We start from the raw sequence: 25,105 nt of genomic DNA on the forward strand, positions 1-25,105 counted from the left end.
GCAATACCAACACCGGTGGTGACTGCAAACTAAGATCACACCAAAAAGTCCTGGAGAACAGAACGGCCAAAGAAGCCGTCTCTCCGGACTTGGCTGTCCAGGTAGTAATGCTTCGTAAACGTTTGCAGCGAGGCCCACGTAGCTGCCTGACAGATGTCATTCAAGGGGACTCCCCGTCCCAAAGCAGTAGTGGCTGCCGTCGCCTTGGTAGAATGGGTGCGTAGTCCCACCGGAGGCTCCTTTTTAGCCAAAGAATAACAAGCTTTAATGCACAGAACGACCCCTCGAGAGATGGTCCGCTTGTGCACGGCCCGACCTTTCTTGGCGCCCATGTAGCCACCAAAGAGCTGTTCATCCACCCGGAAAAGTTGTGTGCGAATGAGGTAGAATGAGAGCGCACGTTTTGGGTCCACAAGGTGGAGCCTCTATTCCTCTTTTGAAGATGCGGAGGTGGAAAGAAGGTGGGCAAAGTCATAGTCTGCTCGATGTGAAAGGCAGTGACAACCTTTGGCAGAAAAGACGGACGAGTCCTTAAAACAACTTTGTCCAGATGGACTGAAAGAAAAGGAGGTTTAGAAGAAGGAGCCTGGAGCTCACTCACTCTTCTGGCAGAGGTGATGGCAACCAGGAAAGCAGAAGAGGACAGTTGTGAAGTGGCTCAAAGGGAGCACACATCAGATAGGTCAGAACCAGGTTCAAGTCCCACTGAGGCATTATGAATGGAACAGTAGGGAAAAGGGGAGTAATGCCTTTTAAGAATCTATTTACAACAGGGGACTTGAAAAGGGAAGGCTGATCTGGAAGCCGTAAAAAGGCTGAAATGGCCGAGAGATAGCCCTTGACAGTGCCCAGAGTAGAGCCCTGCTGGGCCAACAAAAGGAGAAATAAAAGGACCTCTGAAAGAGGGGCAGAAAGGGGATCCACAACCTTTGCTGTGCACCATGCCACAAATGTATTCCACCTGCAGGCGTATACCGTTTTAGTGGAGGGACGCCTGGCTGCCAAGATAACATCACAAACTTCTGAAGGCAGGTCAAAAGACGTCAACTGCCGCCGCTCAATCTCCACGCAAGGAGGTGGAGGCTAGACAGGTTCAGGTGGAGGACCCTCCCCTGCTGCTGCGACAGAAGATCCTCCCGAAGAGGCAGTCGGAGCGGGGGATCGATCGCCATGCTGGGTAGCTCAGGATACCATACTCTTCGAGCCCAGGCCGGAGCCAAAAGAATGACTTGGGCCGGTCGCGCCTGATCTTCTTCAGCACTCTGCATAGAAGTGGTATAGGTGGAAAGGCGTATAGTAGACCGCAACTCCACTTGTGACGAAAAGCACCGCCTAGCGAGTGCTGCCTTGGAAATTCCAACGCGCAGAACTGATGACATTGCGCGTTCTCTTCGGTGGCGAATAAATCTAACCAAGGCTCTCCCCACTGCTGAAAGAGACCTTGTGTCACGTCCAAGTTCAGACGCCATTCGTGATCCATCATGCACCGGCAGCTGAGTTTCTCCGCCCTGGAGCTCAGAGAACCTGCCAGGTGTTGAACCACCAGGGAAATGCCCTGATGTTCCAGCCATGTCTAGAGGTGCAGAGCCTCCTGACTTAGGGTCCACGACCCCACCCGCCCTGTATGTTGCAGTACCACATGGCGGTGGTGTTGTCTGTGAACACCTGCACTGCTCTCCCCATGACAGAGGGTAGGAATGCCTTCAGTGCAAGTCGGGTCGCCCGAAGCTCCAGAAGGTTGATATGGAGCCGGGACTCTGCTGGAGACCAGAGGCCTCTGATCTCCACCTCTCCCATGTGGCAGCCCCATCCCAGAAGTGACGCGTCCCTCACAACTGTGTGTTCTGGTTGGGGAAGGGAGAGTGATCTGCCATTGACCCAATCGCGATTCGTGAGCCACCACAGCATATGTTGTGCAGTGCCCTCCGAGATCTGGACGTGATCGATCAGGTTGCCCTGATGTTGTACCCACTGGAACTTCAGGTCCCACTGCAGAGACCGCATATGCGTTCTGGCATAATCCACTAGCAGGATGAAGGAGGCCATCAGGTCCAGTAGCCGGAGGATCATCCTGACCGAAACCCGGGATAGAGGCTGAAAGATCGGAATCATAGCCTGAATATCCCGGACTCGCTGCAGAGGAGGATATACCCGAAACTGCCGAGAGTCCAGAACTGTTCCGATGAAGTGGAGCTTCTGAGAGAAATCAGGTGTGACCGGCACGTTAATGGAAAACCCCAACAAATGCAGGAGGTCGGCCGTGGTCTGGCGGTGGGACACGACTGCTTGGGGCGAGCCCGCCTTCAAAAGCCAGTAGTCGAGATAGGGGGGAGACTGTAACCCCTGATCTGCGCAGATGAGCTGCGACCACCGCCATCACTTTCATGAACACCCGAGGGGCGCTGGCAAGGCCGAAGGGGAGCGCGGTAAACTGAAAGTGCTCATGGCCTACAGTGAACCGCAGGTAACGCCAATGGGCTAGCAGGACGGGGATGTGGAAATATGCATCCTGCAGGTCCAACGCTATCATCCAGTCTCTAGGGTCGAGGGTAGACAAGACCGGAGCTAGCGTCAACATCTTGAACTTCTCCTTCCGGAGGAAGCGGTTGACGTTCCTGAGGTCCAAGATAGGACGCAGGCCCTTGTCCTTCGTGGGGAACAGAAAGTAGTGGGAATAACAACCACACCCTACTTCTGGCCCCTTACTTCACCCTACTCGATGGCCCCCTTGGCCTAGAGGCCGTGACTTCCTGCTGAAGAAGCGCAAGATGGTCCACAAACATGCGGTGGTACTGAGGTGGCACAGCTGGAGGGGTAGTCTCGAAAGGGAGGGAGTAGCCCCTTCGGACAATTTGCAGCACCAACTTGTCCGATGTGCTGTTGCGCCAGTAGAGGAGATGATGGAGAATTCTGCCGCCCACTGGCGTTTGATGGGCCTGCAAGTTCGCACTAGGAAGGCTTTGCAGTGTATGCTGTGGGGCTGGAGGTGGACTGAACTGCCCGCTGGCCCCTAGAACCGTCTCAACGGTTTCCTCGTCCGCGCTGAGATTGTTGCTGCGCCGGCCTGTGGCTCTGGAACGAACATGTTGAAGCACCCTTTCCATAGCCACGAAAGGAGCGAAAAGCAGAAGGCGGAGGAGGGCGAGAGGCCAACAGGCCTAAGGACTTGGCCGTAGCCCAGGAGTCCTTAAAGCGCTCCAACACACTAATCTGCCTTATTGCCAAAGAGACAAATGTCATCAAAGGGCATGTCCATCAGAGTGTTCTAGACATCCCCTGAGAAGCCAGTTGTCCTCAGCCAGGCGTGGCGCCGAAGCGCCACCGTCGTGGAAATCGCCCTGCCCAGCAAGTCGGCGGTATCAAGCCCACAACAGATGGTAAACTTAGCTGCGTCTCTCCCAGCTGCAATAGATTGGGAGAGTACTGTCTGGGCCTGCTCCGGACAGTTGGGTAGCACCTGCCCAACCGTGTCCCACACAGAGTGGGAATAACAGCCCAAGAGGCATGCAGTGTTCACCGACCGCAGCCCTAAGCTGGCAGATGAAAACAGCTTCTTGCCAAGCTGCTCCAGCTTCTTGGATTCCCTATTCGGAGGGGCGGAAGGGAACGTGCTCTGGGAAGCAGAGGCTTGGACAACCAAGCTCTCAGGAGTTGGGTGTTGGGAGAGAAATAGGGGGTCGCCCGGAGCCAGGCGATGGCGTTGGGCCACGTTCAGGTCCACAGGAGCCCCTGTGTTGGGCCTGGACCAGGTGTCCAAAAGAACGTCATAAAGTGCCTCATTGAAAGGCAGCAGTGGCTCCACAGAGGTAGCCGCCGGGTTGCTGTCAGGAGGTTAGTCCCGACAGCCACTGTAGGGAGTTCGAGGTGGAGGGTCTCGGACGCCCTACGCAACACCACTGCATAACTTGCTCCCTCCTCCGTAGCCACGGAAGGAGGAGACAGAATGCTAAGGTCAGGTCAGGTGTCCAGACCAGTGGCATCCTCCAGTTCCTCTGCCCAGTCCGTATCATAACCACACTGTTGTGTGAGAGGGTCCTAAGACTCCTCCCCTTATTCCGAAGTCTGTGAAACAGGCTGAAAATAAGGAGGATGGACATAGAGGTAAATAGGCCCCATCGGCGTCCGAATCGGCGTCGAGCGACGCCGTTCCGGCGCAGTGTCCGGGTCACAGCTGAAACCAGGGTCGACGTCGGCGGTAGCACCGGACGACATTGGAGGTGGTGCTGGAGGAGGGGGTCGACACCAGTGGAGGTGTTATGAGGTCAACCAGTGTCGCCCGGGATCGGAGCCCGGATCCAAAGGGTTCCTGCGACGCCGGGCCGGTGGCGGCGCTGGGGCTGAAGGCGATGGAAAAACAGGACCCCCAGTTGGGCCTGCCGGGTGCGTAGGCGCACCGGCGGGGCCAGCCGGCCCAAAGAGTCGGTCCATGGCAGCAAGAAACTCTTGCACCTTGGAAGGGTAGGCCGTTTGCGACGTCGCAGGCTCCGACCTGAGCCGCTGGGTTGGCACCATCTGCATCCTCAGCTGCGTTATGCGACGGTCGAGGGGAAGTCGAGGAGCGACAACGCTTCTTTGACTTCTTTTTGGAATGCTTCGACTTACCTGACCCAGAGTGCGAAGACTAGATCCAGACGAACGATGGTGACGGCTCCGGCGACCGGTCCCTCGACCTCCCTCGGGACCGGGACCTGGAACGGTGCGTAGCCGACTGCCGGACTTCTAGCAACTTTCGGGACCGCTCCCGCAAAGTCTTCGGCGCCATAGCCCGGCAGTCAGGCCACGACTTGGAGTCATGGTCGTGCCCCAGGCAATAGAGACACATGCGGTGCGGGTCCGTCAACGACATCATGCGGTGAGAGTCCCCGCAGTTCTTCAAGCCGGGCATCCCTACGACACCAGGAGACGATCAACTCAATAGAATTGAGACAAAAAGGCCTCGGAAAACTCAGTCAAAAAGTGACTGGGGGTACTTGCTCTTCCCAGATCTGCGCTTGCTGGCACGGAAAAAGAAAGAACCGACGTCAGCGAGCGTGGGCGCATATAAGTAGCTCCAGGGGGGCATGGGCTGGAAGCATGGAGAGCTAGACGTGTGTTAGAGGAGCTCCTGCCCCCGTAAGCCAAAATCCTCTCTATATCCTGGCGGAGTAGCGCTTATCCCCACACGAAGGGGGGGTCGGAGCCACCCAGGGTCCTGCGCCTTGTGGACCGTGCGACTCGCCGGCGGACCTAGACGCTGGTCTCCACCCCTGGTGCCAGCGGCGGCCCTGTTGCGGGCAAAATGGCGGTGCGGCCGCGAACGGCCTAACTCCCTGCTGCTGGTGGCCTGCGTTGAGTTGGCCTGCCTGCCGTGAGGAGGGGCTGCCGACGGCCCGTGGCTCCTGCATCATAGCGGGGGACTCGTGGTGAGCGAGCGGCTGGCGAGAGGGCCCTGCAGACACCTGTGATCGGCAGCCTGGTGAGATCCCCGGGGGTGGCTTTTACACGACCCCGGGGCTTCAGTGGTCAGAGGTGGGCCCGAGTGGTGAGGCTCCTTCTGGCGTAACCGGGGCTGCTGCCGGAGCAGCCCCCAGACCGGAGCGTATTACTGCCTGCTGCCTGCCGCCCCCCCCCCTGCGGGGGACCCCTTACAGGAAGAGTGGTCGACCCTGCGCCTGGAGGGCCCCATGAACAGCGATAGACCGGGTTGCAGGTGCTGAGAGATTGGATGGCTGGCGGCATCCGGGGGCATATCACCTGGGATCCGGAGTCTTGAGTGGGCTGCCCGGACTGCTTTGGACGCTACGTCTGCTTGGGTGGGGCGGCTGGCGACCCCGAGAACTAACGGTGGCCTGGCTGTAGCTGGTGAGTGGAAGAGCTGCTGCAGAGAGCTGGGCCCAATGCTCCTGGGATAGCCTATGCGGACGAACGCCGCCTTGAGGGCTGCTGGGCGGGCCACCCCACGGGTAAGAAGGTGCGGGGGACACAGCTAGACCCCCTGCTGGGTGGTGATTCTTGCGGGGGCCCGAGGTGGCCTTGGGGCCGGCGGTGAAGGCCCAGTGGGCCTCTTCTCTGGACGCCGACCGGCTGCCTGGAAGGCTGGGAGTGGCGAGTGGCCTACCTGCAGACTTCCCGGACCTGGCCTGGACTACGGTGGAGCTCGGTGTTGGGGGCAGCGGGGTGGAATAACGCCGGAGACGACTTCTGGCAGGACTGCACTGGCGATGGGGAGAGACAGACCCCTTCGTGGAGCGCAAACGAACAAAATTATGCAATACACAATACCGGGGCCTCCATCAATGGAGCGCAGAAGGCCGAACCCGGAGCAGGGACCGCCGCAGGGAGCTGCGGTCCAGGATAAGGCTGATATCCTGGAGGCCATCAGAGACTCGCAAGTGGCACTAGAATCGAAAATGGATGGCATGGTGATAGACATAAACCACCTGCGCCTGGATCTACGGAAGGTGGCAGACCGGGTTACTAGCACGGAGGGGGACCGGACCTCCCTACGGATGGAGGTCCAGCACCTACAGGCGACGGTGTCAGCACTTCAGGAGCATGCCTCTCGCCTTGAAGATCAGGCAGAAGATGCTGAAGGGCGCTCGTGGAGGAACAACCTCCGCTTCCTGCGTTTTCCGGAGAAGGCGGAGGGGCCGGTGGCGGACTTATTCTTGGAGGACTGGATCGGCACCGCCCTTCGACTCTCCAAGATGTTTGCGGTGGAACGAGCCCACCGATCCTTGGCCCCCCCCCTCCCAAACCAGGAGCACCGCCTAGGACCCTGATCGCACGCCTATTTAATTTTAGGGATCGGGATGCAATCCTGCAGTTTATCCGCAAGAATGGGCCCCCCCCCCCCCAAGTTCGAGAATCAAGAGATTCACATCTATCTGGATTACACCAGAAAAGTCCAAGACATGCGGAACGACTTTCTACGGGTAAAGTGGAGGCTGCGAGAACTGAATATCAAATATAGCCTGATGTTCCCGGCTCGGCTCCGAGTACAACACTCGGACAGGGTCCACTTCTTCAATACCCCGTAGGAGGGCGCGGAATGGATGGACTCATTAGGACTGGGGGGACAGGACGTGCAACATGGATGGCAGGACCAGAAGAGGCGGAGCGGCAGACAGCGGAACCGGACTTGGCGCACTGGAGGACACCGCCCCGAATCACAAGGAGAGCAAGATGGAGGACGCATCCTGGTAGGGCCGGATGGCACCCTGAGAGAGGAGTTGAGGGGCAAACCGACCCAAAATCATTTCTCCCCATTGTGTCTTGTCAAGGAAACTCAGTCGGAACCAGAAGGTACTGTTGACCCGACTGTAGGTGGTTCCTGAGTCGCCTAACTCTAAGGGTGCGGCCGACTAACTTTGGGATGGTGGATCGACAGGACAGTGGGGGGCGCTGTGAGTATGGCCACGGTGGGGAGTTGACTGGGCCTGAACTTGTTATGCATTGTTGGGTGGAGATCTTCATCGGTTGGGAGGGGGGGGGGGGGGGGGGGGGGAGTGAGATGCTATTCCGCCATTCTGCGGACTAGGCACTCCGACTGCAGTGTGCTGTGTCGGCCTGGCTAGGCCGCGCGGCACCAGGCTGTTTGGCTATATGACAAGGACTGGGTAACACATTTGACTGATTGTTAGTGTTGAATACACGGTTGTGGGGGGGGGCTTGAGGGGGGGGGAGGCTATGGGGCGGTGTCCTGGGTCTTCAGGCCATGGTTGGACTGCGAGAAGAAGGTGCTACTGCCTGGGGGTGGGTTAGGGGGGCTTGTTTCCACTGTTTTGTATTGTTGTTATTCTTTTTTGTTGGGGATGTCTTTATGCCGGGTCAGAGGGGCTTGTGGGGGGAGGTGAAGGACCCCCGAAGATACACCTCACTGTTAGTTCCCTGTTTCCCCCGGGGCTCTGGGTGCTTAGTAATTGCTACTTATGGCAGGCGATCAGTGGGCTTACAAACTCATAAGGTGGAATGTCAGGGGGTTTAATAACAGATCAAACAGCAACCTATCTCCGGCGATACCGGATAAGTGTGGCCTTTTTGCAGGAGACGCATTTCTGGGGGGAATTGCCTGAAGTATGTGCAGAGGAGGTGGAGGGGCCAGTTTTTTGCGACCTCCTATTCGGGGTTTGCCAGAGAGGCGCATGTGTGGGTGGCACCGGGGGTTCCCTTCAAAATGCTGAAATGTAGTCCAGACTTAGATAGGCGGTATGTGGTGGTGGAAGGGACATTGGATGGAAAACATCTGTTCCTGGTAAATGTTTATGCCCCAAATGCCGATGATGGGGAATTTTAGGGCAGGGTCCTGGGGATCCTAGATTTGGCGCCTGATGTGGAACTGACAGTAGCTGAAGACTTAACTGTGCCATTGATGGGGATTAGGACAGACACCCTCCAATACCGGATGCTAAGCCCAAGACTCACGCAGCCATGCACCAAATGCTTAATAATTACCATTTGCTGGATATCTGGCGGCACCGCCACCCGGATAGCCGGGTCTATTCTTGTTTTACCCCGGCGGCTAATACATATAGTAGACTGGATTACTGCTTTGTGCCGGAGGAGGCGACGGCTGGTCGGATCTTAGAAACACAGTACCTGGCCCGCTATCTGTCTGACCACTCCCCCCTGCTGGTGGCCTATACTTTGGGCCTCCTGCGTTCAAAAAAACCGCTGTGGCGTCTTAATACTGAAGCGCTGACAGACCCGGTTTTTAAGGAAACAATCAAGGGGGTGGGGTTGGATGGCTACTTTGAGAGCAACTGGAACACAGCTAGTTTGAGGGTGTTTGAATGGGATGCAATGAAAGTGGTGCTGAGGGGGATATGTGTGGCCACAGAGGTGGGAGTGACGAGAGTGTTGGAGCGGGACCTGACACATCAGGAGGACTACCTAAAGGTCCTAGAGGCAGCTCTTCCCATGGACCCCGAAGGACCGACTAAATGGACGGAACAACGACAGAAGATAAGGGAGCTTAGGGAGACACTGGGCAAATACAACAGGTCCACTAGCAGACGCCTTTGGTACACAGAGGGGGACAAGGCGGGGCGTCTACTGGCGCGCCTGATCAGGGATGAGACTCAGCCTACCCCAATACTAGCCCTTAGGACCGCACAGGGTCGGATGGTTTACACCAGCAGGAGATGAACAAGGTCTTTGCCGCTCACCTCCGACCAATATATTTCGAGCCCACGGCCGCCCCGCAATCGCTGGAGGCCCATCTCGCCGAGGTGGACCTCCCCTGTCTGGACCCGGAGAGTCAGGAGTCCCTGGGGGCCCCTTTCCGGGGAGAAGAGGTGAAAGCGGCGATCGCACACTTGAAGACGGCTAAATTACCCGGTGCGGACGGCCTGGCGGCGGAGCTTTACAAAGAATTTGGGGGAACCCTGATTCCTCGGCTACTGGATATAGTTCTGGAGGCTGGGGAGACAGGTATACTGCCCGTCTCCATGCGTGGATGGCTGATTGTGATGATCCCAAGCCGGGAATGGATCCCCTACTTCCGGCCTCCTATAGGCCGATATCGATGCTCAATGTCGACCTGAAAATTATAAGTCAGGTTCTGGCGAACAGACTGCTCCCATACCTTCGAAGACTGGTGCACGACGACCAGTCTGGGTTTATTCCAGGCAGGAGTACGCTTCGGAATATCCGTCGCCTGGCCCATGTGATGCAGTCCCTAGAAGGGGAAGAGGAGCAGAATACCCTGGTATTACTGGACATCGAACAGGCGTTCGATTCGCTCAGATGGGAATATCTATGGCAGGTATTGTTAAAAATGGGGATTGGCGAGGTGTTTGTGAACTGGGTAAAACTCCTCTATACTAGACCGGTGGCGAGGGTCCGTACGGGGCGTTATGTCCCGGATGCCATTCCGGTGGCTAACGGGGACGAGGCAGGGGTGTCCACTTCCCCCTGCTGTTCGCCCTGGCGATGGAGCAATTGGCGTGCCATCTTTGTGGGGTTCTCCAGGGGAGGGGAATTAAGGTGGGAGCTGTGGAACATGTCTCACTGTACGCAGATTAAGACCCGATTTATCTGCGGGGAACCAACACATTCACTCCCGCTATTGATGGCGGCTTTGGGCCAATTTGCTGAGGTCTCTGGACTATCTATCAACAAGACCAAATCCCACCTGTATCTGGTGGGGTCCGAGACTGAACGGTGCAGAGTCCAACTTCCCGAGATGGGGATCCCTTGGGTGCCGGATGTGATGCGCTACTTAGGGATGTGGGTAAGCAGTGACAGGGGCGCTTTGTACAAGCATAATATGGGGAGGATCCTCAGAGGTCTCCGGGGCAGTATAGATTTCTGGAATACGCTCCCACTTTCACTGATGGGGAAGATTGCCCTCATTAAAATGGTGGTATTACCCCGCTGTCTATACACAATGCAGGGCTCCTTCTTTGATCTCCCACATCGGGTTTTCAAAGACCTGGATTAGCTACTCCTGCGATTACTCTGGAATGGCAAACACTGTCGGGTAAGAACATGAGCACAAATAAAGAATACAACCCTAAAAAAAAAAAAGTAGCTCCAGCGGCATCATCCCGGGGCCAACGACGCACGTCAAGCCGCACCACGACGCCTGCCCACGCGCAGGGTACTGCTGACGAAAACTTTCCGGATCCATTCTGACGCCTGGGGGTAATTTTAAGGTAAGGAATCCATCACTACGTGTTTCTTTCAGATAGATATATATATATATATATATAAAATATATATTATAGTTAGAACCTAGTTTCCATAGGAAAAACGTTTTTTGCTTTGCCAATAACTTTGCGAAATTTTCAAAACAACTGGCCCGCTCAGGTCAGCTCCTGTCTTGAAAGTTTCAGGGTGATTTGTCAAGCGGGGGCCGAGAAAAAAGGGGGGTCCCAAAACGCATTTCCCCATGTTCATTTCCATAGGAAAAATTGGAACAGGCTACAGCCTGAACTGCTGAACGTAATTACACCAAATTTTGCAGAAAGAGACTTTTTTTTAATGGTGTAAATCCATTCAGTAGTTCCTGAGCAATTTAAAAAAGAAAAATATTGATAGCTGAGCACCGAGGAGGGTTCGCGAACCCTCCCGGGCACGAGATTCACTCCGATTGACTGCCAACACTTCAAACCAGAATGTGTTGGCAGCCATCTTGTGACTTAGTAAACGAATGCGAAGAAAACAGTGAGAAAAATTTTTTTTAAAAAGAAGAAAAGGTGGCAGGGTAGAAACACCCTGACCCCCTAGCCCTGCTCTGAGGGTCCCACAAGGATTGTACTGGTAAACAAATCTGTAACCGTGACATTAAACATTAAACACGTTTTTCACATGCAGTACTAAAGTTATGTGCAGATATGCAGGCACACGTGCAGTTAGATACTAAATATAATACCTACTGGATACAACAGATATTCATTTGGATTATTAAATAAACATTATTCTGTTAAAGTCCATATGTACATAACGTCTAGACCAAGTACAAAACCTGCCAATCTCGAGCCAGTCAGGATGCACTCTAGACCGTGAGAGGAGCTCTCACAGCCGATGGCACTGCATGGCTTTTAATAGAGTAGAGAGACTGTGCCTACCTTGACTTTTAAAGATGAGCAACACCTGGCTCTCCAGGACTCAGAGCACATGAAGTCCAACACGTGTTGAAGTTCTACTGTGCTGCAAGGCGACAGCAAAAATTCCTTGGGGCCCGGGCTGGAGCATAGGACCATCGCGCCCACAAACTCTGACACCTGTTGCTGGGTGGGCTGGCTGAAAAATAATCCTGCCACTGCCTTAACCAGCCTACGCCAACAGGAACTCTAGGCTCCTCCCTAGCAATCACTCAAATAATACTGAGGAGTATCCCACGTGGACCCTGGCTAACAGAATGTGAGAGGCCTCAGTACGGATCTCTTCTCAGCCTATAAGCCTGCGAGATGAGTTTAATGTGGGAGTAGCTACCCAGCCTCTGTTTGAGGAAGCAGTGAAATAAGCGCAGGTGCATTTACTTCAACATCCTCATCCTGATGAATCCTTGGAGCGCTGTTAAAGGACTTCAATGTGAGGTGGAGGCACGGATAGATCAGCTGTATTTATTTCAAAACAAAATAGGCTCACCTGGTGCTGGAGAGATCGTTGCTGTCCAGCGCGCCATCTGCTGAGTTTAAACCAGGCAAATTGCACAGTGGCTAGTTGAACACCCCACCCAAAATGACTCGAGTTACACTATAGTGCGCTAATGCTCAGAAAACTGAGCAGAGACAGACTGCATGACTGCACAGTTCTCGGTACAGGGGCAGGCACCTCAGAATGAAGCACATTTTATTTATTATAGCAGCCAGAGCAAGTTAGCAACTAGATATACTGGGCTCTGAGTCGGCACACTTACTTTTTCGGAGGCGAGCCTGCGTTGCAGGAATTGATGTGCCCCATGGACGCAGCTGCAGAACTTGTATAAACGTCATCAAACTGCAGCCTCCCGCTCGTGCCACCACAGGGGGCAGACGTCCCACGCCTATTAAAGGTACTAAGTCACTCCTGCATCGGCTGAGGTCTTCCTCGGTAGTAGCCATTGGGCATAACTGCCTCTGACGTTAGCAGTCAGACAGAATCAATGATGTGCCGCGGTAATTCTTGCTGCGCTGTTATTGAATTGAAGCTATGTTATGTTATGTTATGTTATGTTAAATCAATTTATTGAGCGCGCTACCACCATTAGGTTTCTTGGCGCTGTACAGAGGGAGCAGGGAGGAGAGACAGAAAAAAACCTAACTGAAGAAGACAACTAGTGATAAGCTACAGTAAACAAGTGCGTTTTAAGAGAAGATCTGAACTTGGAGTAGGGGGAGGATAACCTCAGAGAGAGAGGTAGGGAGTTCCAAAAAGACGGAGCTAAGAAAGAAAACCTAAGGCCGCCATGTTTTTTCCGCTTGAATCTGGGGACGGAAAGTAAAGCCAGTTGGGAAGACCGAAGGGTGCGAGAGGGGACGTAAGGGTGAAGCAAGGAAGAAATGAAGGAGGGGCCATGACCAGTGAGGGATTTGAAAATGATGCAACCAAGCTTAAATTTACAGCGGGCAGAGACCGGAAGCCAGTGGAGACTTTTTAGGAGAGGTTGAACGTGCTGATCTCTAGGTTGATGGTAAATCAAGCGAGCAGCTTGATTTTGGATCAGCTGGAGTCTCCTGAGTTGGTATGCAGGAATGCCTACGTATAGTGCATTTGCGTAGTCAAGCCTAGACATGACTAACGCAAGCAGGGCCAAGATAAGGGCATCGGTGGTCAGTAGGCGGGAGATTTTGCGTATTTTCCTGAGCTGGAAATGGCTAGAGGAAACTACAGCGCTGATCTGGGGTGTCATAGATAGATCGTTGCTTATGACAACTCCCAGACTTTTTGCTGAGTTGACAGGGCAAGGGGGGTTGCCAAGACTGGCCGGCCAAAAGGAAGAGTGCCAGGGATTGGAGGGCCCCCCGACAAGGACCAGCTCAGGTCTTGTCGGGGTTGAGTTTCAACCCCGACTAGCAACTAGCTGCACAGCCAGCCCCCAAACATACTTAGAGCAGCATGCACGTCACAGCGCACTGCCACTCCAGCTCAGTCAGCATTAGCACTAACGGCTTGACAGCCCAGGCAGATGTTTTGACTATTATGCATGCCTTTGCATCACCTCCTCGTCCTGTCTACCCGTCCCATTCCTTATCAGTGAGCAGCTAGTCTGCTCCACAGAAACCTAGTACCTAGCAGAGATTTTTGCCCCTCCCCCAGTATGGTGTCACCATCATGTGACAATAAAGGGGGAGGAGCGGAAGAGAAACTTCCTGGTTTTTTTTTCTGCGTTCGCAGTCTACTGATGTCCTAGCAGGAGCTGTTTGGGGGTAAGTTTTATCTCCGTTTTGTTGTTATTGTGGCGGCCTGCTTTAGCGGCCGCCTTTTTTCCTTTTTGTTGCATGTGTGGCTACCAGAGGTTCGATCCCTGCTCTTTGTGGCTCCGCCTTCATATACTTGTTTGTGGGGGGTGGGGGGGCCTGTCAATTGCTCGGTCCGCTCTAGCGGCCGGCTGTGCCTCCTTTTAGGCTGCTGCTTGCTTTGGGACATATGGCTAAGGCGTTGCGCTTGAAATCCGTTTGGGTTTCCCTGCGCAGGTTTGAATCCTGCTTGCAGCGTTTTGTGATTTTATGCCTCCTCAGCCTGCTCTAGCGGCCGTTCCTCTCAATGCCGGTCCCGATGCGCCCTGCTATAGCGGGCGGGGTTTTTCAGCTGTGTTTCCTGCCGGGTGCTCAGCTCCCTGGGGATGTTTTTGGGCAGCCGGACGCTTTTTCAGCGTCCGCCCCCTGTTTCCTGTGTGAGGACAGGGCCTCAGGACTTCATGCCTTTCCGGGCGAGTCTCTTTTTCTTGGGTCCCGTCCTCTGTGGCTGCTTTGTGTCCTCCTCTCTTGCGTTGCTGCCGTGGCGCTGGATGCCTCTTCACCTGCAGCCTCACATGGTTGTCTCGGTGCTCAGTTATCTCTCGCGATGTACTGTTCAGCGCTTTGTTTGCCTGCTGCTCTGCAGGCAGTGTGTCGGTGCTCTCTGCATGCACCTCTATGCATCCTTGCGCCTGCTTCTTCGTGTGGAGGTTGCTGCTGCCTTCCGGGCTTGGCTAGCTGTTGGTGGATTTGTTCAGGGTGCGGAGCTCTCTGACTTGTTCATCTGTGTGCGCTCTCGCTCCGTCTTGGTTGGCGTTTTGATTGCTAGCCTTTCCTCATCTTGTGTGGGGGCGCCCTTCCTTCTGTCGCTGTGGTGGGCGTGTTGGGGGGGCAGTGTGGCGTTCCTCTGCTGCTTCCCGCTTTTTTGTTGGGGCGAGGGCCTGTTCCGCTGACATGGTCCGGGCCCTGGTTTTTCTTTTGCTGGATGGTGTGGATGCCTCCTCTCTCTTGGCCTCCTGGTGTTGCAGGTGCACTGGTTGTTGTCCCTCTGTGTGCAACTGCGCTGCTTATGCTGCTTCGATTGCTGCATGGCATCCCGCCTGGATGCGTTCCTGGTAGGCTGGGTTTTCTCAGTGGTCGGTCCTGCTTGGGTTGCCCTTTGTGGGTTCCCATGGTCGTGCTCGTGGTGCCGCATGCTTGTGGCTCCTGTCCGCCCTCCTTCTCGGGGACGTTGGTTTGCCTGCCACCGTACCTTTGGGCCTCCTGCTCGGGGTGCTTTGCGCCCCTTTTTGTGGCTGGGGTCGTGGCCGGGGGGACCCTGAGGGTGCCAGGTCCTGTCCCCCTACCGGTGTTGCTGCCGCCACTTCCTCCTCTTGCCGTTGGCTTTCTGCCTATGCCTGTTGGTGGTCGCCTCCAGTCCTTCCTGTCCCAGTGGTTGTCTGTTCCGGATGCCTGGGCGGTTCAGTCTGTGTCGGAGGGTTGCCGGTTAGGGTTTTCCTCTCCTCCCCCTCCGGGTTTCATTCTGACTCCCCTGCCCAGTCTTCCTCTGCGTCGGGAGGCGTTGCTGGCGGGTGTACGGCTTCTATTGGAGTAGTGGCTGTTGTGGGGGTTCCTCTTCTGGCGAGGGTTGCTATTCGGTCCTTTTTCTGGTCTCAAAGACAGATTCTTCGGTTCTGCGTCCTGTTTTGGATCTGGAGCGGGTCTATCGCTTCGTTCTCTGTCGTCCATTACGGATGGTGTCTCTGCTGTCCATCCTGCCTCTGGTGCTTCCGGGTGGCTTCATGGCAGCCCTGGATCTGAAGGATGCGTTTCTGCAACTAAGGAGCTATGGCTCAAAGGTACGTCTTGTAACTTTTTGTGGTTATTTTCACTGAGCTCTTGTCCCCTCTGGTGGGTATTCTTCATTCCAGGGGGCTACGGGTGTTTCCGTATTTGGATGACTGGTTGGTTGTATTTCCTTCTTTTTCTCAGGCTCTGTCGGATGTGGACCAGGTGTGTCTTCTCCTGGGTTCCTTTGGGTTCCTCATCTGCCACCGGAAGTCCTCCCTGGTGCCCTCCCGGTCCCTAAATTTCCTGGGGGCTCTCTTCCGCATGGACCCAGGAGCGCCAGTTGACTTTGTTTCGTCACCTCTCTTGTCTTCTGTCCTAGTCCTGGTTGTCTGCCCGTCTCTGGTTGCGGAGTCAGGGGGTGATGGCGTCCACTTTGCATCTCCTTCCTTGGGCCAGGCTACATCTGTACCCCCTGTTACATCATGTCCTGTCGCACTGGGATCCTGCCTCCCTGGTCTACGGGACTCTGATACCTGTCCCTCTGGGGATTCGGGCGGATCTCCAGTGGTGGTTGTCCCCTCAGCCTCTTTCCCATGGGTTTGATCTCCTTCCTCCTCAGTCTGTGGTTGTTTTGTCCACGGATGCCTGTGCCTTGGGTTCGGGTGCCGTTCTGGGTGCCTCCAAGGCTCAGGGTCGGTGGTCCCGTTTCGTGTCCCTCCAGTTATCGGACTGGAAAGTGTTAAGGGCGGTTTGTTTGGCTCTTCTGTGGTTCGCTCCTTTCCTTCGGGGTCAGGTGGTCTCAGTGAAGACCGACAATCAGGTGGTTCATGCTTATGTGAATCACCAAGGGGGCATGTGTCGATCTCAGTTTCTCCTGTCCCGGTAGATCGGGCTTTGGGCCGAGTCGAGTCTCTTGTCTCTGACGGCGGTCTTTCTTCCAGGGCAGGAGAATGGGCCTGTGGATTCTTTGAGCGGGATGTTCCCCTCCTCTGTGTCCCTGTGTCTATCACCGGATCTGTTCGATCCGATTGTCCTCAGGTTCTGCCTTCCTTGGCTGATTCTTTTTGCCTCGGAGGTTTCCGCCCTTCTTCCTCTGTTGTGCAGTATCATTCCCTCTCGATGGGCGTGGGCCGCCAATGCTTTCTCAATTCCATGGTCGTCGGGGCTGCTGTTTGCCTTCCCTCCGTTTGCCTTGATTCTGCGGGTCCTAGGGAAGGTTTGGTTGGATCGGGCGAAGGTTCTCCTGGTGGTGACGGAGTGGTCTCGGCTGTCTTGGTTTCCCCTTCTGCAGACCTTTTCTGTTTGCCCTCATTGGACTCCTCTTCTCGGGATTGCCTCCCTGCGCCGCCTCCGGCTGGGGGTTTAGCACTTGGAAGGTTGAGTTTGCTGGGTCTGGGTTGCTCAGTGGAGGTTGCCGGATGTCTCCAGCTGTCTTGGCGTCCTTCTACCTTGAAGTCCTATGCCCGTCACTGGAAGTATTTCTCCTCCTGGTGTCTTGGGAGGGGTCTCTCTTCTGCCTCCTGTGAGGTTGTGAGGGTGTTGGACTTCTTGAGGGATGGTTTCGTCTGGGGCTTGCGGTTTCTTCCCTGCGGGCGCGGTAGGCTGCCGTTCTTGCTTTTCGGGGTTCCTCTGTGTCCTCTGTCTCCCTGCTGGTGGCTCGCCTTCTGAGGAGTTTTTTGATTCAGCATCGTGTTTCTCGTTCTCCTGTGCCTCCTTGGGATCTTCCCTTGGTTATGAGAGCTTTGACGGTTCCTCCTTTCGAGCCTTTGGACTCCGTGGCCCTGATGTTCCTTTCTGCTCAGGTTCTTTTCCTGGTGGCCATTACGTCTGGGCGGATGGTTGGTGAGATTGGGGCTCTAATGGCTTCTCCCCCGCTTTTGCGCTGACAAGGTCATTCTCCACCCGAGTCAGTTCTTTCTGCCTAAGGTGTTGTCTTCTTTTCACTGTCAGGAGGATATTGTTCTCCCGGTGTTTTTTCCGGATCCTGCCTCTCCTGAGGAGGTGATCCTCCATTCGTTGGATGTGCTGAGGGCTCTCCGCATCTACTTGGAGCGTACGGCTGGTTTCCGTAGGGTTGATTCCTTGTTTGTCTCCTATGGCCTCTCGGGGCTGGGTCTTCGACCTTCTTTGTCCGCCTTGTCTCGTTGGGTCAGGGGTGCTGTGGTTTCTGCTTACGATTCTGCCCACTGTCCTCTCCCTTCTTCTGTTCAGGGTAGGTCGACCAGGGGCGTTTCATCCTCCTGGGCAGTGTTCAGGGGGGCCTCCTTGAGGGACGTTTGTAATGCTGCCTCTTGGGCTACTCCCCATTCGTTTTTTTCCCATTATCGACTTCAGTTGGGGATGGCGGCCTCTGCTGCCTTTGGGACTCATGTCCTGTCTGCGGTACATGGTTTGTGGTATGTACTGTTTTCTGTTGATTAAAATTCACCTATTTTGGATTACTGCATTGCAGTGTGGTGGTCCGCATCACCACACTGAAATGCCCGGTTACTCACCGGTAATATCCATTACTCAGAGTCCTGGTCTCCCTGCGGACCACCACACTGCAATGCAGTAATCCAACACTTGACACATGGTACTTGGCAGGGGCTGGATTGCTATACGTGGAGTGTACTGCTGAGTGTCCTCTGTAGAGAAAACACGTTGGTGAAAAAGGTAGGGCCAGCCATCAACATATTCACACATTAACAATGGAAAATGGCTTACAAGCCAGCTGATGCTTGGCTTCAGAGCCATTATTAACACTAAAAACATCCTGGCTAATAATCAGCCCAAAGAACTCCACAGACTTTTGACTGTCACATAGGTTTATTGCATATTGTACATTCTTAGCTGCCTATAGATGGCTATTCAGTTCCTTCTGTTTTTTTTTTTATATAGCGTGAACTTGACCCGAAGGTATCAGAGCACTTTACATGAGCACCAGTTGCGTTACACAAGGACAGATACGTTTTTTAGGCACAGGGAGATTAAGTGATTTGCCCAGAATAACAGGATGTCAAGCGTTGTTGACGAGACTTGGACCCGGTTCCCCAGATTTGAGGTCTACAGCCCTAGCCGTTGGGCCACATCCTCCCTCCCTTAATTTAACTCACAATGTTTACACTAGCATGTCTACCAAGTTACCACATTATGCCAAGTTTTTTTGTACTGTACTGGTAGTTACCTAGAACTTTTCAGAAACCTCTCGACACATTAAATGCTTGTTGTGCTGATTCTGGCCTTACAATAGCAAGTGGACAGTTGCTCTTAAGCGTCACTATGTGATTACAACCATTCCAGGTTTTTCTTTGCATTTTTGTACTTGTAGGTCTATTCATCCCATTATATCCCAGCTCTGCAGGTGCCAATTACAAAGAAAAACAATGGTTGACCACCTACTCGCATGTAAGAAACTGAAAAGATTGAGAGCTGATATGCATAAAGTGTATTTATTTCCTTGAAAGAGTGGTTTGGTTTACATATGCTATAAAAACAACACTGCCCCAAATAAGTGCTGAGGTGGTTCAGCGAGTTCAAAGTTTCTGCTGCTATATAGAGAGACTGAAAGTTCACATATTCAAATCCTAGCAAGGCAAACTCAACCTTCCAAGCATTAAATTACATAATAGTGACATTTACTGTTTTCAACATGTAGAAATGGCACAAGTCTGGTATGAAGCAATATGTAACAAACGTGTTACTATTATTAAGTTATCGAAGGCAAAATGAGATTTTTACAATAAAAATGATCCCATTGGTCTCCCAAAAGTAGAGTACTGAACTAGTCAAATTTTAACTTGAATGTCATAATTCTGCATGCTGGTCACCTTTACAGGACCAACATTTTCAGAACCAGAATTCAGCTGGGAACAAGTTACAATTTATTTTACCACTTTGATGTTATGTTAACATCACTCGTAGAGGACACCATCACCCCAAGGTCTTTAGGCGCTGTTTCAAAATGCAGGTAAGAATAACAAACCAGTGCTCCTGATCTACTAATTTCAAATGCTTAGCTACTGTTAAAATGCTTAGCTACTGTTGAAACTGAAGTAAAGATGTTTCGGAGCATAACTCTGAGGGGAGTGAATTCCAAAGTTTGGCTGCGGTAAAGAAAAAAAAAACAAGCATTGGAAATGCAATAGGTCTCGCAATAGAAAAGTTTGAGTTTTTGGTGTGGTACATTTAAATATTATTTACATTTTTTATGTTGTGCAAATTATAAAAGTTTTTTTTTTGTTATTATAAATGCCAATAGGTATAAAATTATCAAATGTTACATCTATAGCATTAGTAAAGGTATATGTTTAGTTTTCCCCTGTCTTACATGTATTGATCTGACAAATCACAATGTTTCAAAAATTAATAGCTTTGTTATTTACAATGCCAATAGTTTTATCTTTCGCAAATGTGACACCTATTGTAACACAATATGTGTTGTAGCACTGAGTGGTATTTGGAGTGTATGTTGCATTGAGCGTGGTGTAATTATGTGGCGTGTAATTATGTGGCACTAAGTGGGATTTGGAGTATGTTGCATTGAGTTTAGTGTAATTATGTTGTGTGTAATTATGTTTAACAACAAGGGGTGGTGATGGACAGAGTTTCTGAATTAAGCAGAATACTCTCACCCAGTCAAGAGATCAGGGCTAGATCCAACACCGTTTTTTAGCTCACTGCACCATCCCAGCTCAGTACCTGGCTATATGCAAATTAGTCTGTTCCTGTCCCAGTGCATGATGGGAACAGGGCAAACCAAACTACCAACCCAATTCTTACGCTGGGAAGGAAACAAGCTTCCGGGGACCGGTTTCTGGCATTACAGCTATCTTCGGCCCGGCTTGCTTGAATCCTGATGGTGCAATGAGCAAGGGAATCACATCTGAGTATACCCTTCCACGCTTATGGTGGACAAAATATTTAACAACAAGGGGTGGTGATGGACAGAGTTTCTGAATTAAGCAGAAGACTCTCACCCAGTCAAGAGATCAGGGCTAGATCCAACACCGTTTTTTAGCTCACTGCACCATCCCAGCTCAGAACCTGGCTATATGCAAATTAGTCTGTTCCTGTCCCAGTGCATGATGGGAACAGGGCAAACCAAACTACCAAGCCAATTCTTACGCTGGGAAGGAAACAAGCTTCCGGGGACCGGTTTCTGGCATTACAGCCGTCTTCGGCCCGGCTTGCTTGAATCCGGATAATGTCACACTCATGCAGCCTTCCTTACATTGCCATGACTATCGTACCAGCGGATTAAAAAGGCAACAGCAAATGGCGGAACCAAAAGTACACTCTCTCTGTACTGTGTGGTAAAATGGCATCTCTGATGAATAACTACAGCTGTCTGTCCGCAAGACCTAAAAGCATTAAATTGCACAAGTCTGCAACAATGATTAAGAATTCTATTTTCAGACTGCCATGTGATGCTAAAAAGAAAGAAACTGAACGTTGTTATCAGGTAATTCGTCCCAGTCATCGATTCCAAACAAATTAAATGCCTGTTTCGAATAGGTTCGTTTTGGAAAGCGCACACTCACTAGATTCTCCAGTGACGCATGAAAACGTCCTACACATGTGTTCCAAGCACCTCCCAAACTCCAGTTTTATGTTCACGGCTGCATTAGTCCAGGGCAACACATATCCGTGACGTCCACCACACTGCCAAGTCACCCAACCGGAGGACGAACTGGGCTGGGCGTCATGCTCTCTGCAAAGCAACTCACATGACACCAAACCAAAATAAAACAGCAACAAGAAAACAAACAGAAAAAAAAATGGAAGGCAAACGGTAATCCCTACAAAACAAACAGATGATGAAAAGAAGTAAACTAATGGAAAGAATGAATAGGAAACCAAATTCCTATGTGTCAATAGCCACTGCTAGTTAAAAAAACAAGCATTTGCAATGCAATAGGTCTCGTATTAGGAAAGTTTGAGCTATTGGTATTGTAAATGACAAATTTTTTATTTAGGTTTTGTTTTTGAAAATAACGAAATTAATAGCTTTGTCATTTACCATGCCAATAGTTATAACTTTCGCAAATGTGACACCTATAGCATTTGTAATGCAATATGTGTTGTATTTACGTGACTTACATGTATTGATATTACAAATAACAATGGTTAATTTTTTTAAATAATTAATACTTAAATAAAAGTTATTGTAATTTATAATGGCAATAGCTTAAAGTTTTGTAAATAACATTTGTGAAGATTATGTTCAGTGTATTTTATTGTGACGAAAATCCAAGAACATGTGTGAAATATTAACATCTTTTTGTTACATTTGTAATAAAGCTTGAAACATTGAGATAACATATTTGAACCAGTTGTTGTTGAATGGTTGCACAGATTGATGCTGTGGTGGAGCTCAGTGATGTTGTGGTGCCACAGAGTGATGCTGTGGTGGTGCTGAGTGATGCTGTATGCTATGCTATGTTTTCTTTTGCTATCCTATGTTTTGTTTTGTTATGCTATGCTATGCTGTTTTGTTATGCTATGCTATGTTTTGTTATGCTATGCTATGTTTTGCTATGCTATGTTTTGCTATGCTATGTTATGCTATGATATGTTTTGTTATGCTATGCTTTGTTATGCTATGCTATGTTTTGCTCTGCTATGCTTTGTTATGCTATGCTATGTTTTGTTGTGTTTTATTATGCTATGCTTTGTTATGCTATGCTATGTTTTGTTGTGTTGGTATGCTATGCTGTGTTTTGCTGTGCTATTATGTTTTGTTATGTTTTGTTCAGCCATGCTATGCTTTGTTTTGTTAACACCTTAGCTGCGTGTAAACATCCCTCCCCAGTGCTGCGCTGTCCATTGGAACCAGTGCTGAATGGACGTCCAATGGTCGTGCGCAGCACTGGGGAGGTAGCGCTGCTGACGACCGTTGGCCGTCAGCAGCACTTAAGGGGTTAAGCTATGCTGTTTTGTTGTGTTTTGTTATGCTATGTTTTGTTATGTTATGCTATGTTTTGCTATGCTATGTTTTGCTATCCGAAGCTTTGTTTTGTTATGCTATGCTATGTTTAGTTTTGCTATCCTATGCTTTGTTTTGTTACGCTATGCTATGTTTTGTTGTGTTTTGTTATGCTATGCTATGTTTTGTTGTGTTTTGCTAGGCTATGCTTTGTTATGCTATGCTATGTTTTGTTATGCTATGCTATGTTTTGTTCTGCTATGCTTTGTTCTGCTATGCTTTGTTCTGCTATGCTTTGTTATGCTATGTTTTGTTATGCTATGCTATGCTTTGTTGTGTTTTATTATGCTATGCTTTGTTTTGCTATGCTATGTTTTGTTATGCTATGCTATGTTTTGCTGTGTTTGGTATGCTATGCTATGTTTTGGTGTGTTTTGCTAGGCTATGCTTTGTTATGAGATGTTTTGTTATGCTATGCTTTGTTATGCTATGCTTTGTTTTGGTATGCTATGTTTTGTTATGCTATGCTTTGGTATGCTATGTTTTGTTATGCTATGCTAAGATTTGTTTTTGTTATGCTATGCTATGTTGTGTTTTGTTATGCTATGCTATGCTTTGTTGTGTTTTGTTATGCTATGCTATGTTTCGTTATGTATGCTATGGTTTGTTTTGCTATGTTTTGCTATGTTTTGTTATGCTTTGTTATGTTTTGCTAGGTTTTGTTTTGCTATGCTATGCTATACTATTCTATGTTTTGTTTTGCTATGCTTTGTTTTGTTATGCTATGTTTTGTTATGCTATGGTATGTTTTGTTGTGTTTTGTTATGCTATGCTTTGTTATGCTATGCTTTCCTATCCTATGCTTTGTTTTGTTATGCTATGCTATGTTTTGTTATGCTATGCTGGTGAGGGTGGGTGAGTGAGGGTGGGTGAGTGAGGGTGGGTGAGTGAGGGTGGGTGAGTGAGGGTGAGTGAGTGAGGGTGAGTGAGTGAGTGAGTGAGGGTGAGTGAGTGAGTGAGTGAGGATGGGTGGGTGGGTGAGTGAGGGTGAGTGTGTTAGAGCGAGGGTGAGGGTGAGAGGGTTGTGAGGTTGTGTATCCTATGCTTTTTTTGTTATGCCATGCTATGTTGTTATGCTATGCTGATGAGGGTGTATGAGGGTGAGTGAGGGTGAGTGAGGGTGTGTGAGGGGGTGTGAGGGGGAGGGCGAGGGTGTGATGGTGTGTGAGGGTGAGAGGGTTGGGAGGGTGAGAGGGTGTGAGAGTGAGTGAGGGTGTGAGAGGGTGAGGGTGTGTGCGGGTGAGGGGGTGTGAGGGTGAGGGGGTGTGAGGGTGAGGGGGTGTGAGGGTGAGGGGTGTGAGGGTAAGGGTGTGTGAGAGGGGGTGTGAGGGTGAGGGTGTGCGGTTGAGTGAGGGTGCGTGAGGGTGTGTGAGGGTGAGGGGGGGTGAGGGTGAGCGGGGGTGAGGGTGAGCGGGGGTGAGGGTGAGCGGGGGTGAGGGTGAGCGGGGGTGAGGGTGTGTGAGGGTGAGAGTTGGGAAGGTGAGGGGGTGAGGGGGGTGAAGGTGAGGGGGTGTGAAGGTGGGTGGGTGGGTAAGGGGGTGGTTGGGTGAGGGGGTGAGGAGGTGTGAAGGTGAGGGGGTTGAGAGGATGTGAGAGTGTGTGTGAGAGAGTGGGTGTGTGTGAGAGAAAGTGTGTGTGAGAGAGAAAGTGTGTGTGAGAGAGAAAGTGTGTGTGTGTGAGAGAGAGTGTGTGTGTGAGAGAGTGTGTGAGAGAGTGTGAGTGTGTGTGTGTGAGAGAGTGTGTGAGAGAGTGTGCGAGTGTGTGTGTGAGAGTGTGTGCGTGAGAGAGAGTGTGTGTGAGAGAGAGAGAGAGTGTGTGTGAGAGAGAGTGTGTGTGAGAGAGAGTGTGTGAGAGAGAGAGAGTGTGTGTGAGAGAGTGTGTGAGAGAGAGTGTGTGTGAGAGTGTGAGAGAGTGTGTGAGAGAGTGTGCGAGTGTGTGTGTGAGAGTGTGTGCGTGAGAGAGAGTGTGTGTGAGAGAGAGAGAGAGTGTGTGTGAGAGAGAGAGAGAGTGTGTGTGAGAGAGTGAGAGTGTGAGAGAGAGTGTGAGAGAGAGTGTGAGAGAGTGTGAGAGAGTGTGTGAGAGAGTGTGAGAGAGAGTGTGTGAGAGAGTGTGTGAGAGAGTGTGTGAGAGAGAGTGTGAGAGAGAGTGTGAGAGAGAGTGTGAGAGAGAGTGTGAGAGAGAGTGTGAGAGAGAGTGTGAGAGAGTGTGAGAGAGAGAGTGTGAGAGAGAGTGTGAGAGAGAGTGTGAGAGAGAGTGTGAGAGAGAGTGTGAGAGAGAGTGTGAGAGAGAGTGTGAGAGAGAGTGTGAGAGAGTGTGTGAGAGAGAGAGTGTGAGAGAGAGTGTGAGAGAGAGTGTGAGAGAGAGAAAGAGAGAGTGTGAGAGAGTGTGAGAGAGAGAGTGTGAGAGAGAGAGAGAGTGTGAGAGAGAGAGTGTGAGAGAGAGAGTGTGAGAGAGAGAGTGTGAGAGAGAGAGTGTGTGAGAGAGAGTGTGTGAGAGAGAGAGT

The 25,105-nt window shown here is 51.5% G+C and overlaps 1 protein-coding gene across 1 annotated transcript in view; it reads right to left on the reverse strand.

Moving 5' to 3' along the window:
- Positions 1-25,105, reverse strand: part of LOC147708295 (E3 ubiquitin-protein ligase RNF146-like) — a 66,378-nt gene that overhangs the window by 24,765 nt on the left and 16,508 nt on the right. The window lies entirely within an intron of this gene.

This window comes from Lissotriton vulgaris, chromosome 6, assembly GCF_964263255.1.
Source record: "Lissotriton vulgaris chromosome 6, aLisVul1.2, whole genome shotgun sequence".
Lineage (NCBI taxonomy): Eukaryota > Metazoa > Chordata > Amphibia > Caudata > Salamandridae > Lissotriton > Lissotriton vulgaris.